The sequence below is a fragment of the Miniopterus natalensis genome, chromosome 4 (assembly GCF_054644295.1).
Source record: "Miniopterus natalensis isolate mMinNat1 chromosome 4, mMinNat1.hap1, whole genome shotgun sequence".
In the NCBI taxonomy this organism is placed as follows: Eukaryota; Metazoa; Chordata; class Mammalia; order Chiroptera; family Miniopteridae; genus Miniopterus; species Miniopterus natalensis.
In genome coordinates this window covers 37,840,295-37,852,440 of record NC_142084.1, presented here as the reverse complement: position 1 = coordinate 37,852,440, position 12,146 = coordinate 37,840,295, and the positions used below count along the sequence as shown (strand labels likewise).

The following is a 12,146-nucleotide window of genomic DNA, read 5'->3' as shown; positions in this document are numbered from 1 at the left end:
TATCTGTTTCCTAGTTGTGTAACCATTGTTGCTTTTAGCCATGCACTTGTACCCAAATCTAAGCTCTAATATTCTCGAATGTATCTTTCTCCTTAGGATTTTGAGAAGCCTTTCCTTCCAGAAGTAGATAACAGAAATTGCAGCATCATGCTGTTTGCTGGGATGATGGGAGTAAAGAGAGAACTGGGAAATGGGAATGGGAATGGGAAGAGACTGGGAAGTGGAGAAAAGGAAGAGACCCTATTCTTGTAAAGAAGGTGATGAACATGCTAACCATTCCAAGGGCAAAAACTCTAAATTGATTCTTTTGGGGGGTCCTATTCAAAGGGTGGGTTGGACTGAATGTTTAAGAATGCACAGCACTGGAAATGATGGTGTCAAATGTTGAGCTGCTTCATACTCAACTCCATCCACTTTAGATACAACAAGAAAGGCCCAGAGCAGGATTCCATCTCTGTAAAGGTTGGCAGGATTCGTCCACCTTCCTGTGACACCATAGAAATGGCAGTGGTGGGTGGGAACTGAGACCCTGGGAGACTGTGGAGCAAGAGGGTGTGGCCGAACTTCCTCCTGGAGATCCAGGAGCTTTGGCCTCAGTGCCGAGCAATTGAAAAGATTTCCACCTCCCTGCAGATGGAGAAGCGCCACTGCTATTTTGACAGCTTGGCTCCCTGTGGGCAGCTGGCACAGCCAGATTTTCATTCTGTAAAAGCTCTTCGGGAAATGGTTCTAGAATGCGCCTTGACTGCTTTGCCATGTGTCTGAATGGATACCTAAAGATTTAGTGAAACTTAATAGAGGGACAAGAGTGGTGAAAGCAGGAAAACTGCTTCTCTTAGTTCAAGAGCAAGGTGAAGCTGGGTCTCTGCTGGGTTGTAGCAGTGGAAATGGTGCAGGGTGGTCTGACTGGTTGATGGATGGATGTGAGGTGCAAAAATGCAGAAGAGGAGAAGTGGGGTGCTTAGCATGAGTGTGTGAGAGTGGGTGGGTGTCCTTTCCCGTGATGGGAAGGAAGGGAGGAGCTGATTTGGAAAGGTGGCAGAGGCGGTGGACTCATGTCAAGATCTGACCTTGAAACTGCAGGGGAGATCAAACTTTTCCTCCACCCTCTTAAGGTCTCCAGCTGCGCCTGAGAGTTAAATGGCATAAGACAAGACTAACAGGAAACAAGCATACAAATTTTCCATGGACGTGGACATCTTTCTAAGAAAATGAAGACTCCAAGAAGTGCCAAAACCTAAATGTTTTTATACTAGGCTGAACAAAGGCAGTTATGGGACAGTAACTATAGTATATACTGGAAGGGGAAGGGAGCTAAAGGAAGGCGAGAGTTATTTTAACCATGGGACTCAAATTCTCTGGGCATTGACTCCCTGTCTCTGGTGATAAGAATGTTTCTTCCCTTCTGCCATAGGGAGGGCATCTTTTACATGGATTGTAATCTCTTGCTGTCAGGAAGGAAAGCGGAGGTCAGAGCACCCTCTTGTACCTGCTGCTTTTCGAGTGCCTTTCGCTCCAAATAATCCTTATTTCAAAGTGACATATTGTGCAGTGGCATGTCCAGCCGCCCTTCATATCTCAAAGTGTCTGTCTGTTAGGCATCCAAGTGAAGATGCAGTGTATCTATGTGTCTGTAATTCAGAAAAGTGGTCTCAGCTAGAGAGATAAACTGAAGATACGTCAGCATAAAAGGATAAGAAAGTCACGGGACTGGTAGAAATCACCCAGAGAAAGTATATGTACTATAGGAAGGTAGTCTATAGTACCTCAGCATATGCTATAGGAAAGTATATCCACCCTAGGAAGGTAGCGTGCTGTCCTAAGTGGCGGGCACTTCAACATGGGCGAGAGGGAGAGGAAGGGCTGGAACCAGGCAGCAGCCGTCTGGTCAAGGTGCTCACTGTCCTTACAAGAACCGAGCCTCAGCAAGCGGAATGGGGAAGGGGTTATTTATTTACTTTTTTTACTACTGAGAAGGCGGTAGGTGCCTTCACACAACCTCACAATAATCCTGTTGGATAGATTCTCCTCTTTTAAAGGAAAGACGTTGAGACTTGACCGAGGAGGTAATAGGTAGCGGAGTTGATTTTCTTTCCTGTTACATAAATCCAAATATTTAGCCTTGTTACTGACACCTGCTGTGTTTCCCAGGCTACTTTCCGGATCGCGCGGGCTGTACGTCATCTGTGGGTCCGTGTGGGCTTCTGCTTTTGTTGGATAGCTTAAGAGCAGCCCGGAGCCAGGCAGGCTCTGCCAGGCCCTGCGTGGCCAGGGAGCCCAGCTGCCGACGTACCTCATGCGCAGCAGGAACAGCATCAGAAGTCTTATTTCTGCATGTTAATTTCCTCTTAACTGGGAGATAAAAGTGACCCCCAGCTCCTGGAGAGTGACAACAAGAGCGGCGAGACAATGGTTGTTTATATTTTTAAGTACTTCAGCAACAAACACAGAATGTTTTCCTGACTAGGCCCCTGTCTCCTCTCTGACTGCGACTTTGAAGCAATTAAAACGAATTCATCTTGCTGGTGCTCCTGTACACAGAAAAGCTAATTACATTGTGGGGGGGGGAGTAGAAAGTGAATTGCAGGTGTATATCTACATCTATGTACTGACTTTGTAGAATTGGCCTGTTTGCCTGCCCACTAACTAAAGTATGTAAGATGTAATGTTTTTGTTTTGTTTCTTTTTAAATTTTTTCTTTAAAGAAGCTTTATTCCACGTTTCAGCTCCCATCCAGCCAGGCTGATGGGAAGTCAGTCTCTAGTGTTTTGAGCCCTCCTCTTGCCACAGGTCTTATCTTGCCCTGTAACTTCTAGAAGGCTTATCTGTCCCGGTTATTAACCACTGATGTGTCCATTTCCTATTCATTATGGTTCCTTTAAGCCCCTTCATTTCATTGCATCCAAGCCAAGCTCAAGACAAGGAAATCTTTGGTGAAGCTGATCTGTAACCTAGGGCCTCCCTCCCAGGGTGCATCTCATAGCCCTCTCTCCCCCTCTGGTGGTCCACCGCACAGAACTCCACCCTTCCGCATCAACCTTTGTCCCTTTGTCTTCTCGCCAGCCATCCCGTTTCCCTCCCTCTCTTCCTCCCTCTCTTCCTCCCTCTCTTCCTCCCTCCCCTTCCTTTTCCCTCTCCCTCCCAGCACTCAAAGGTCCTTTCCCTCCCCATGGACACCTCCCATTTTCTCCATCATGATATTAGAGAAGGGCAGATCTACTTAGTTCAGGCAGCTCTTGCTTTCAGCACTGCTAAAACCATTGGGGCCCATGCTTTATACTACAACTTAAAATATAAGATAGCAAAACCCAAGTTAATATCTTAAACATTATTTTACCACTGTCTTATCTGCACTTAAATGCAGTGATCACATCGCAGATGAGCCTTCCTCATCCAGACAATGTTCACCTTAAACACTTCCTCATAAGCTTTCTTCTTCAGGTCTTTAATCGTTTCTGATATTTCTTTCTGGACTCATCCAAATATTCCCCTTTATAAAATTCAGAGATCAAAACTGGAATCAGTTCTCTGATAGTGATCTGATAGAAGCAATTATACTTTCATCTCATATGTCTCTCTCCCTTGTTTTTTGTGGGTTTTTAAAAAATTTTATAAAACACATGTAGATTTGATACCAGCTCACTTTCCTATCTTTTCTTGGGTTGTTTTTTTCAGACTTACGTACTTTCTTCCTATTCAAAGTAATGTTTAGATGCTATCTGAAAGCATCACTCCTGGAACCTTGCCTTTTCTGACAAGAAAACATGTCCATTTTTCAGGTATTTTATAAAAATAAAAGAGTGACATGGGAACAAGAGAACAAAAAGAGATGCCACAGAGAAATTAAATTGAAATAGTCAGATAGTTCAGGTGTTTGTCTTTTAATTCTGAAACTAGAATATGAGCAAGAACAAATTAAGAGACCAGGCACCATGTCAACATGCTTTTCATCCTTTGATTTTGGCGCGCTCCCCCAGCTGCTGCTTACTGAAATGTCACCCAGTTCTATTAGAAGAAAAAAATATGCGTCTCCAGAGTACTGCAGCTCTGTTGTGATAGAATCAAAGGACCACAGGAAGGTAGAGATAAAAGTAACTAACTTTAGAGGTCACTTAATGTAATCTAACAACTGGCAAGAAATCACACCTGGCAGTTTCTGAGACATAGTGGGGAACCTGTGATTCAAGAATCCTAATTGTAAATGGAAAGGAATGTGGTGTTTCCATTAAACAGTAGAGAAAAAATATTTTAACCACTCTTTGAGCAAGTTTTGCAACCCTTTTGAGCCTGTGGAGATAATAACACCAATCAGTTTGACCTTTTGTAAGGAATGAATAGATAATATCTATGAAGTGGCCATCACCTGATAGTTCAAGGTACATAGAAGATCTCTTTCTTTACTTCAAACCCTCCATTGCCTTTCAAAGTAGCCCAGACTTTAAACTACAGAGCCTTTGACTATTGAAATCATCAACCACCTAACCATACGCTTTCCTCTTCTCCAAGTCAATGGGATTCCTCTCAGTCTCATTGTCTTCAGTCTTTTCTGATATGCCAGGTTCCCAAGTCCACTGCCATCTTCCTGGTTACCATGTCCTAGTACCCTCTCATTCACAGGAGCCCTGCCCTGAGAATGACATGTCTAGACATGCATGCAGTGTCCTTCCTTCCTCTGAATGCATATTTTGCTTAATAGTGTTTTTTCTTAAATAGCAAACGTGTACAGGATTATTAGAAACACTCTGTGACCCGGACACTCAAAGCAGGGACACAGTCTTCTGTCTTTCAAGTAATTTCTCCATTCAGGGGTTTTGTCTGTGGTTGACATGACATATTTTGAATTATATTCTGAAATCCAGTTAGAATAAAGAAGGCATTTTAAATGGGACTGGTGATCCAGTGGCCACAAAGGCTAATCTTTGATTCTGGGCCACTGAAATTTTTCCCACACTCATATGCTTTTATGAAAACTTCCCCTGTATTTAAATAGTTGCACAGGTTTTCTAAAGTTCTGGAAATTTACTTTTAATATTCTAATTATAAATCAAAATTTTTGAAAGATTTGGTAGACAATTTGTCATCTTATTTTCAGTTGTTAAATTTCATGGACCTTGATCTAAACTGAAAACAAAAAGCCCTTGTCCCTTTATCTCCTGGACTATGATATAAGCAGACTGAGAACCAGGGTAACTACCTTCTCAGCATCCTTTCCTTGCAACTTGCTTGTTGTAAAAGCATAGGCAATGCCCTCTGATTTACTTTCTCATCTATAAAATGTGTAATTCAACGTGAAGATATTTTTAGAGTCACTTTTACATCTGAGAATCTATGGTTCTATGATTTCTGTGCCACTCTCAAAGCTCTTATTGATACCAAAGGTATATTAAATGTATTTTCACTCAGATCTGCCGGTTTAAAAACTGACACAGTCCAGCAGTCCATGGCCTGAAAATGATGCTCCGTTAAGACCAATTCATCAGATGCACGTAGGGTCCAATAAAGTCCTGAAAATATTCATTCTAAAATCGTGGCTCATAATGTCAGGGTGGTATGTTCATAGCTCCAAACTTGGTGTAATTAAATGTGAAATGGTATCATTTTAGCATGAGAGGAAATGAGCTTTTTGGTCGAAAGGAAAGATTTTCTATTCTGTTTTAGTAATTAAATTTATTGAGGTGACATTGGTTAATAAGATTATATAAGTTTTAGAGGTACAATTCTATAATACTTCATGCGTATATTACATTGTGTGCTCAACACCCGAAGTTCAGCTTCCTTCTGTCATCATATATTCGACCCCTGTATCTTCTACCTGTCCCCGCTCCTCTTTCCCCTCTGTTGTCCGTGTCAATGAGGTTTTTTTGTTTGTTGCTTTCTGTTTTATACCCCACATATGAGTTTCATTTCCCACAAGAAATCGTATGGTTCATGCCCCTTTCCCCTTTTTCCATCTGACTCATTTTACTTAGCATGATACTCTCGAGATCCATCCGTGTTGTCACAAGTGGCCGTGTTTCATCTTTTCATGTGGCTGAGCAGTATTCCATTGTCCATTCAGTTTTAATTGGTAATTTTTCCTTTCAGGGAGCTTGAAGAGCTGTAGTGGTTAAAAGAATAAAATAGCAAACAGCAAAACTATTAATGAGTAATTGCCCAGCAGGGGGAGGTAGGGGGACTCTTCCATTTGCGGAGTTCAGAATGATTTGAGAGGATACCTGCAGTGGGGACTTGTGATGTAGGATACAGCCGCCGTCACTGACAGAAGGGAGGGGGGATAAGCAAATATCAAGTCACTCACCCCGGGTTTTATTTAAGGAAATGTCTCCTCGTGTAGGCAGTGATGTGTTTAAAAGTGAGACATTTCCTTTGACTTGTTTCTATTTTAAGTGATTGTTTTGACTGGCCTTTGAAGAAAAAAATCATTTTGTCTCCTGCAGATTCAGTAACTGCCCTTAAATGTCTGATTTTGTCATGTTTTCAGTGGAGACAACATTGTGATTTTCTTCCATGGAGATCTATACTTGGTGATGGCTGCAACTAGTAACATGATTGTCAGGGAACCTTGCAGGGTACCACTCATTCCTTATTGGTCATCATTTTCCAGTGAGGAAATTACAGATATTACTACTTAACACATCCTTTGCAGTTCACTTGCAGAGTGCTTAAAAATTGTCAGAGGGGAGGGGGCTGGGGACTGGATGAAAAAAAGTGAAAGTGGGCAAAAGGAGAGAAAATGATGGGCTGGAAGGAGGCTTTGCTTGGGGTGATGGGCACACGGTGCACTGTGCAGATGATGTTTTATTGAGTTGTACACTTGAAATGTGTACCCCAATAAATTCCATAAATTTTTAAAAATCCATTTGTGCCAACAAAGAAATGATCATTTGTGCAGGATGCAAGGAATCAGCCCCAAGAGCACCTGTGTCCACTCTGTGACACAGTCAGGGGCCTCAAGTTTTAAGTTCTGGGGCAGCCTCATAGGCCATTGCTTTCAATTCCAGTGAAATCATGGAATGATTATTATGCATCAGGCATTTGTAATATGTTAATGCAATCTCCAGAGAATAAAGCTAGTAAACAAAAAATTAATTTAATTATAAAACTGCCCCTCCAAAAAAAAAAGGACAAACTTTTAATTTAGTACTTTTTGTTTGGAAGGTATATATACAACAAGTAGGCTGGAAAATGTTAAATGTTCTCTGGCATTTGTAGGGGGAAAGCCATCTGATATAAATTAGTCTCCTGCATGTGAATAAGGAATGTTACAAGATCCTTTTGGCCAGTGACCTACACCTGAGCCATAGCCTATCTACTTGTGGCCTCTAGGAAATAGAATTTCTGCAGCACTATATTGACAGATTGTGGTTAATATTTAACCTAAATTTGTAGTCAGAATCTAATATTTGCACTATGATAAATAGGTAATAGATAAATAATTGGATACATACATACATAATAGTAGATAGGTAGATGGACAGATGGATAGATAGTTGATAGATGATAGATGATAGGTGATAGATAGAATAGATAGATGATAGGTAGATGATAGATAGATGATAGATAGATGATAGGTAGATGATAGATAGATGATAGATAGATAGATAGATAGATAGATAGATAGATAGATGATAGATAGATAGATAGATAGATAGATAGATAGATAGATAGATAGATAGATAGATAGAGATAGATAGATGATAGATAGATAGATAGATAGATAGATAGATAGATAGATGATAGATGATGATGATGATAGATAGATAGATAGATAATTGATAGATTGATAGATAGATAGATGATAGATGATGATAGATAGATGATAGATAGATAGATAGATAGATAGATAGATAGATAGATAGATGATAGATAGATGAGATAGATGATAGAAGATAGATAGATAGATAGATAGATAGATAGATAGATAGATAGATGATAGATGATGATAGATAGATAGATATAGATAGATAGATAGATAGATAGATAGATGATAGATAGATGAGATAGATGAGAGGAGATAGATAGATAGATAGATAGATAGATAGATAGATAGATAGATAGATAGATAGATAGATGATAGATGAGATAGATGATAGATAGATGATAGATAGATAGATAGATAGATAGATGATAGATAGATAGATAGATAGATAGATAGATAGATAGATAGATAGATAGATGATAGATGATAATTGATAGATGATAGATGATAGATAGATAGATAGATGATGATAGATAGATAGATAGATAGATAGATAGATAGATAGATAGATAGATAGATGATAGATAGATAGATAGATAGATAGATAGATAGATAGATAGATAGATAGATAGATAGATAGGATTCTGTGCTTCTCTCCTAACAGGGAACATTGGAGAGGAACCGAGGTTTCACCGAACTTGTTAAGATTTACTACAGATAACCTTCACATTAAAACTGGACAGAAAGGAATGTTAGTGAGGATGATATTGGTGATAACCGTAATGACAGTGACTAACATTTATCCAGGCCTTATTTTATAGCTGGTACTCTGCTAAGTTTTTTGACTGTATCATCTTACTTTATCCTTTTAACAATCCCGTTGTTCCTCTGCATATGGAGAAATTGTAGTGGAAAGTGATGAAGTATTTGCTCAAGTTTCTGTAGCTGGTAGGTGCTGGAACTGAGGCTAGAAAAAAGGCAAGCATTACTTCAGAGCCTTTCTTTTTACTTTGTGCATCTGGAGATCCAAGGGGACTTACAGTCACCTATCCAGCCTCCCATCGGCCCTTTATCCCAGCTCCCCCACCGACCAGCACATGTTTTATGGCCGACCCTCCTCCACTGCTACCAGTGTATGCAGTGAACTTCTTTGAACATATTTTTGCCCTAATTCCCAGAATTGTTCAAACACGAGTCAGACTAGTTATTTCCAACTATTCTTTCTAACCAGACCACAGCATGTTTGTCTAGGTGTTTTAGACTAATTCAGATAGCTATGGTGGTCTGTTTGAAATAATTATGATTGTTGTTTGCCAGGTGTGGCCGCTATGGTGGTACACACACAAATTCTTTTGCAGAGGCATAATCAAGTAATATCAGTAAAAGCAAACTGCTCTGATTGGCCCTCCGTACCTCCAACTCCACCCCCACAGTTGAACACCAGTGGGCTGGAACAGTGACTCGAAACCTTGTTTGATCACATTTCCCTACTTGTTAGAAAGGTTCTAGCTACACTACCAAGGTGTGTGTATTTCTTGATTTACAAATGATTTAACAATCGTAACTACTATTGAATGCTAACTATATGCCAGGCTCTGTTCTAAAAGCTTTATAAGTGTTGACTTACAACACTTCATAGCAGCTCTATAAAGTAGGTATTATTATTATTAACACTATTGAAAGATGAGGAAATAGGGACATTAAGTGGCACATAATTTGCCCTGGGTCACTTAACAAGCAGATGACTGAGCCAAGCTTGCACCCAGGAGGTCTGACTTCAGAGTCCATGCTATTATGGACTATGGATATCACAGCTGCCTCTATGTGTGTTGCTCTACTAATGTAGTACATTCTTTATGGGATATATGAAAACTAGAAATTGTAAGAAATTGAGATACACATTGGTAATAATTGATTGGATAAATGAATAAGATATTTCTCTGGGGTGAGCAATGTAGGGATTTCAAGGCCCCTGACAAGTCAATGGAAGAAATAACAGGACCAGGAAGCTTTTCTTAGTCACATTCGGAGGTAAAATTACCTTAAAACCTACTGCATGTTTCCCACCTAGTGTGCAGCAGAAAGTTCAACTAAACCAAGTTTCTGGTACAACTGACAATAGGAATTATGCAAGTCCAAAATAACCTCCCTTTTGCTCAATAAATCATTTGTCTTCCAGATAAGCTTTGACTTCACCTGGTCACTGGATTTAGAGTCCTTAGGTCTTACCAAACAGTGGGAAACACTAGAGCACACACAGCGTGACTGACTTGATGTTTGGAGCCAAGGTTGCTGTTTGAAACAATGATGGTCACTCAACACCAGGTCAAAAGTTTTTGTCTCAGAGGTTTTCAGGGGCTGCACCTGGTTGAAAGGGGGCGCTGACAGCTCCAGGGCTTGTTGAAAGCTACCTTTGGGTGCATTTTCCATAAGACTGACCCACAACCTGTTTCCCGCCTCTAAACCTGGAGGAGCTGATGGAGAGGAAGGCGCCCTTGACCACTGAGCATGACAGAAATTCTGAATACTCTGAATACTGATGAAATTATACCATAGAAAAGAATTTTTATCTTCAACATACATCAGCATGGCATATTTTAGATTTGCCACAGTTGTAGCTGCTTTTAAGCCCAATTACAAGTGCCCACTTTTTCACTTACGCAGAACATACACAACCTGGAAATTTAGAATCTTTTATTGTTTAAGGTGTCACTGTGCAAAGATGGATCCCTTTTAAGCTCCAGAGTCCATAGGGGACAGATATTTAAGTAAGATGAGCAGGAGACAATGGAATTGATGAGCTGCAGGAACAAGAAGGAAGCTGAGTCGGGCTTTGTTAAACTAATCTTATGTCTGGTGAGGATGACATGTCAGATATTTCATTCATTTTAAATGCCAAACCATTTCCATAAATCATTTTTACAATGTTAAATGCGTTATAGAGGTGCAAGACCGGTATCTAGTGCGCTTAAATGTGTCAGGCACATTCTTTCGCTTCTCTGCATGCTGTTTGTCATTTCATTTGCCAAAGATGTATTTATCAGATTATTTCTTACGGGCTGACCCCTGTTTTAGTTTTGCTCATGGAATCTCGTTTCTTGGTGCCGCTGTGCTTATTTGCTCCTTCCTTGCACATGCAGATTCAACCCATGTGCATATCATGCGAGTTTCTCTCCTTTCTTGCACCAAAAGCAAAAGGAATCTCTTTTGTAATAATGTTTGTCAAAGAGAAATACATTTGTCAGTGAGAGAGAAAAAATACCCAGAATGTATTTTGGGCTATTTAGCATAAAACTTCCACTTGAAAGAGCTTGATTGTGTAAGATAATGTGTTCTGCTTCAGCATGGTTAAGGCTGAGTTTCCTTACTGTGTGAATGCTACTCTGTTCTCTTTTCTTCCCTCACTCCCCACCCTGTTCAACAGCAGACAAACCCGGGGAGCACTGAATGAATCCGATGATCCCGAAACAGGCTGTCTTTCCGATAACAAGCCGACTTCTCGACACTTCTATCCTGTCGCCTTGCTGCTTGTCAGCTCACACCTGCTAGTCGTGTGGCTTATTTTAAGTCTCGCATTACTATTAGCCAAATACCAATAAGTTTTACGTTGTGTTCCTTTCTTTTCTACAAATGACAATGGACTTTAAATCATGGGGACAATGCTGTAATATTTCTACATTTTAAGATTCAGAGAATTTAAAACAAGCAGATGTTTGAATTGTAAGTGTTTTCTTTGTTTTTTTCCCTAAAATCTAAAAGATGAAGTACTATGCATTACGTGAATTATTTTGCTTTTTTGTTCATGGAGACGTGTTTCCCACTGTTCGCTAGCTCGAGAAGAGTTTTTAAATCACTGTCTTGGGAATAAGACAAAGAACAGAATCCTGAAAGCTTGAAGGTCTGCACCTCCGCTTCCTCTCCCCGTTACATTTATTAGAGAAACTAAGACTGAATTTGCACAACACACTGAGACTCTGAGACAAGCCCCAGACCTGTGGGAGGTTCCAGACTTTATTTCCACTGTGCTAAAATCGCGTTGCCGTCAGCTGGTAGAACCTTCTGTTTGATTTCTTAACCTGTTCGTTCTGTCGTTTCTTTGCTGCAATTAACCCCTTTCTGTCAAGTAACTCTATGGAGAGAATGGCTATTTCTGTTTTGTAATTAAATGACCCTGTTTGTAACTATGGTTTGGGTTGATTTGGCTTTGAGTACTTTTCTATCCTTTTTGACAAGGTCTGTTTGTGTCTCGATGCCCCGTTTCCCGCCCGTGACTTTGTACTGTGTGCACAAGCCCCCTTCCTCTAGAAAGCGAAGACTTGGACCAGGCTGTTTAGAAGCCATTTTTCTCTTCGTTGCACAGCTAAAATAATGAAGTAAAATAGAGATTGAACTTTCCTTTAAAAATCTATAGGGCCAGACTTAATAAATTAAATGCCTTATTCCTAGA

At 40.3% G+C, this 12,146-nt stretch overlaps 1 protein-coding gene across 5 annotated transcripts in view; it reads left to right on the top strand.

The window, feature by feature from the left end:
- INPP4B (inositol polyphosphate-4-phosphatase type II B) overlaps positions 1-12,146 on the top strand; it is a 531,720-nt gene that overhangs the window by 513,321 nt on the left and 6,253 nt on the right. The gene's annotated exons all lie outside the window — the stretch shown is intronic.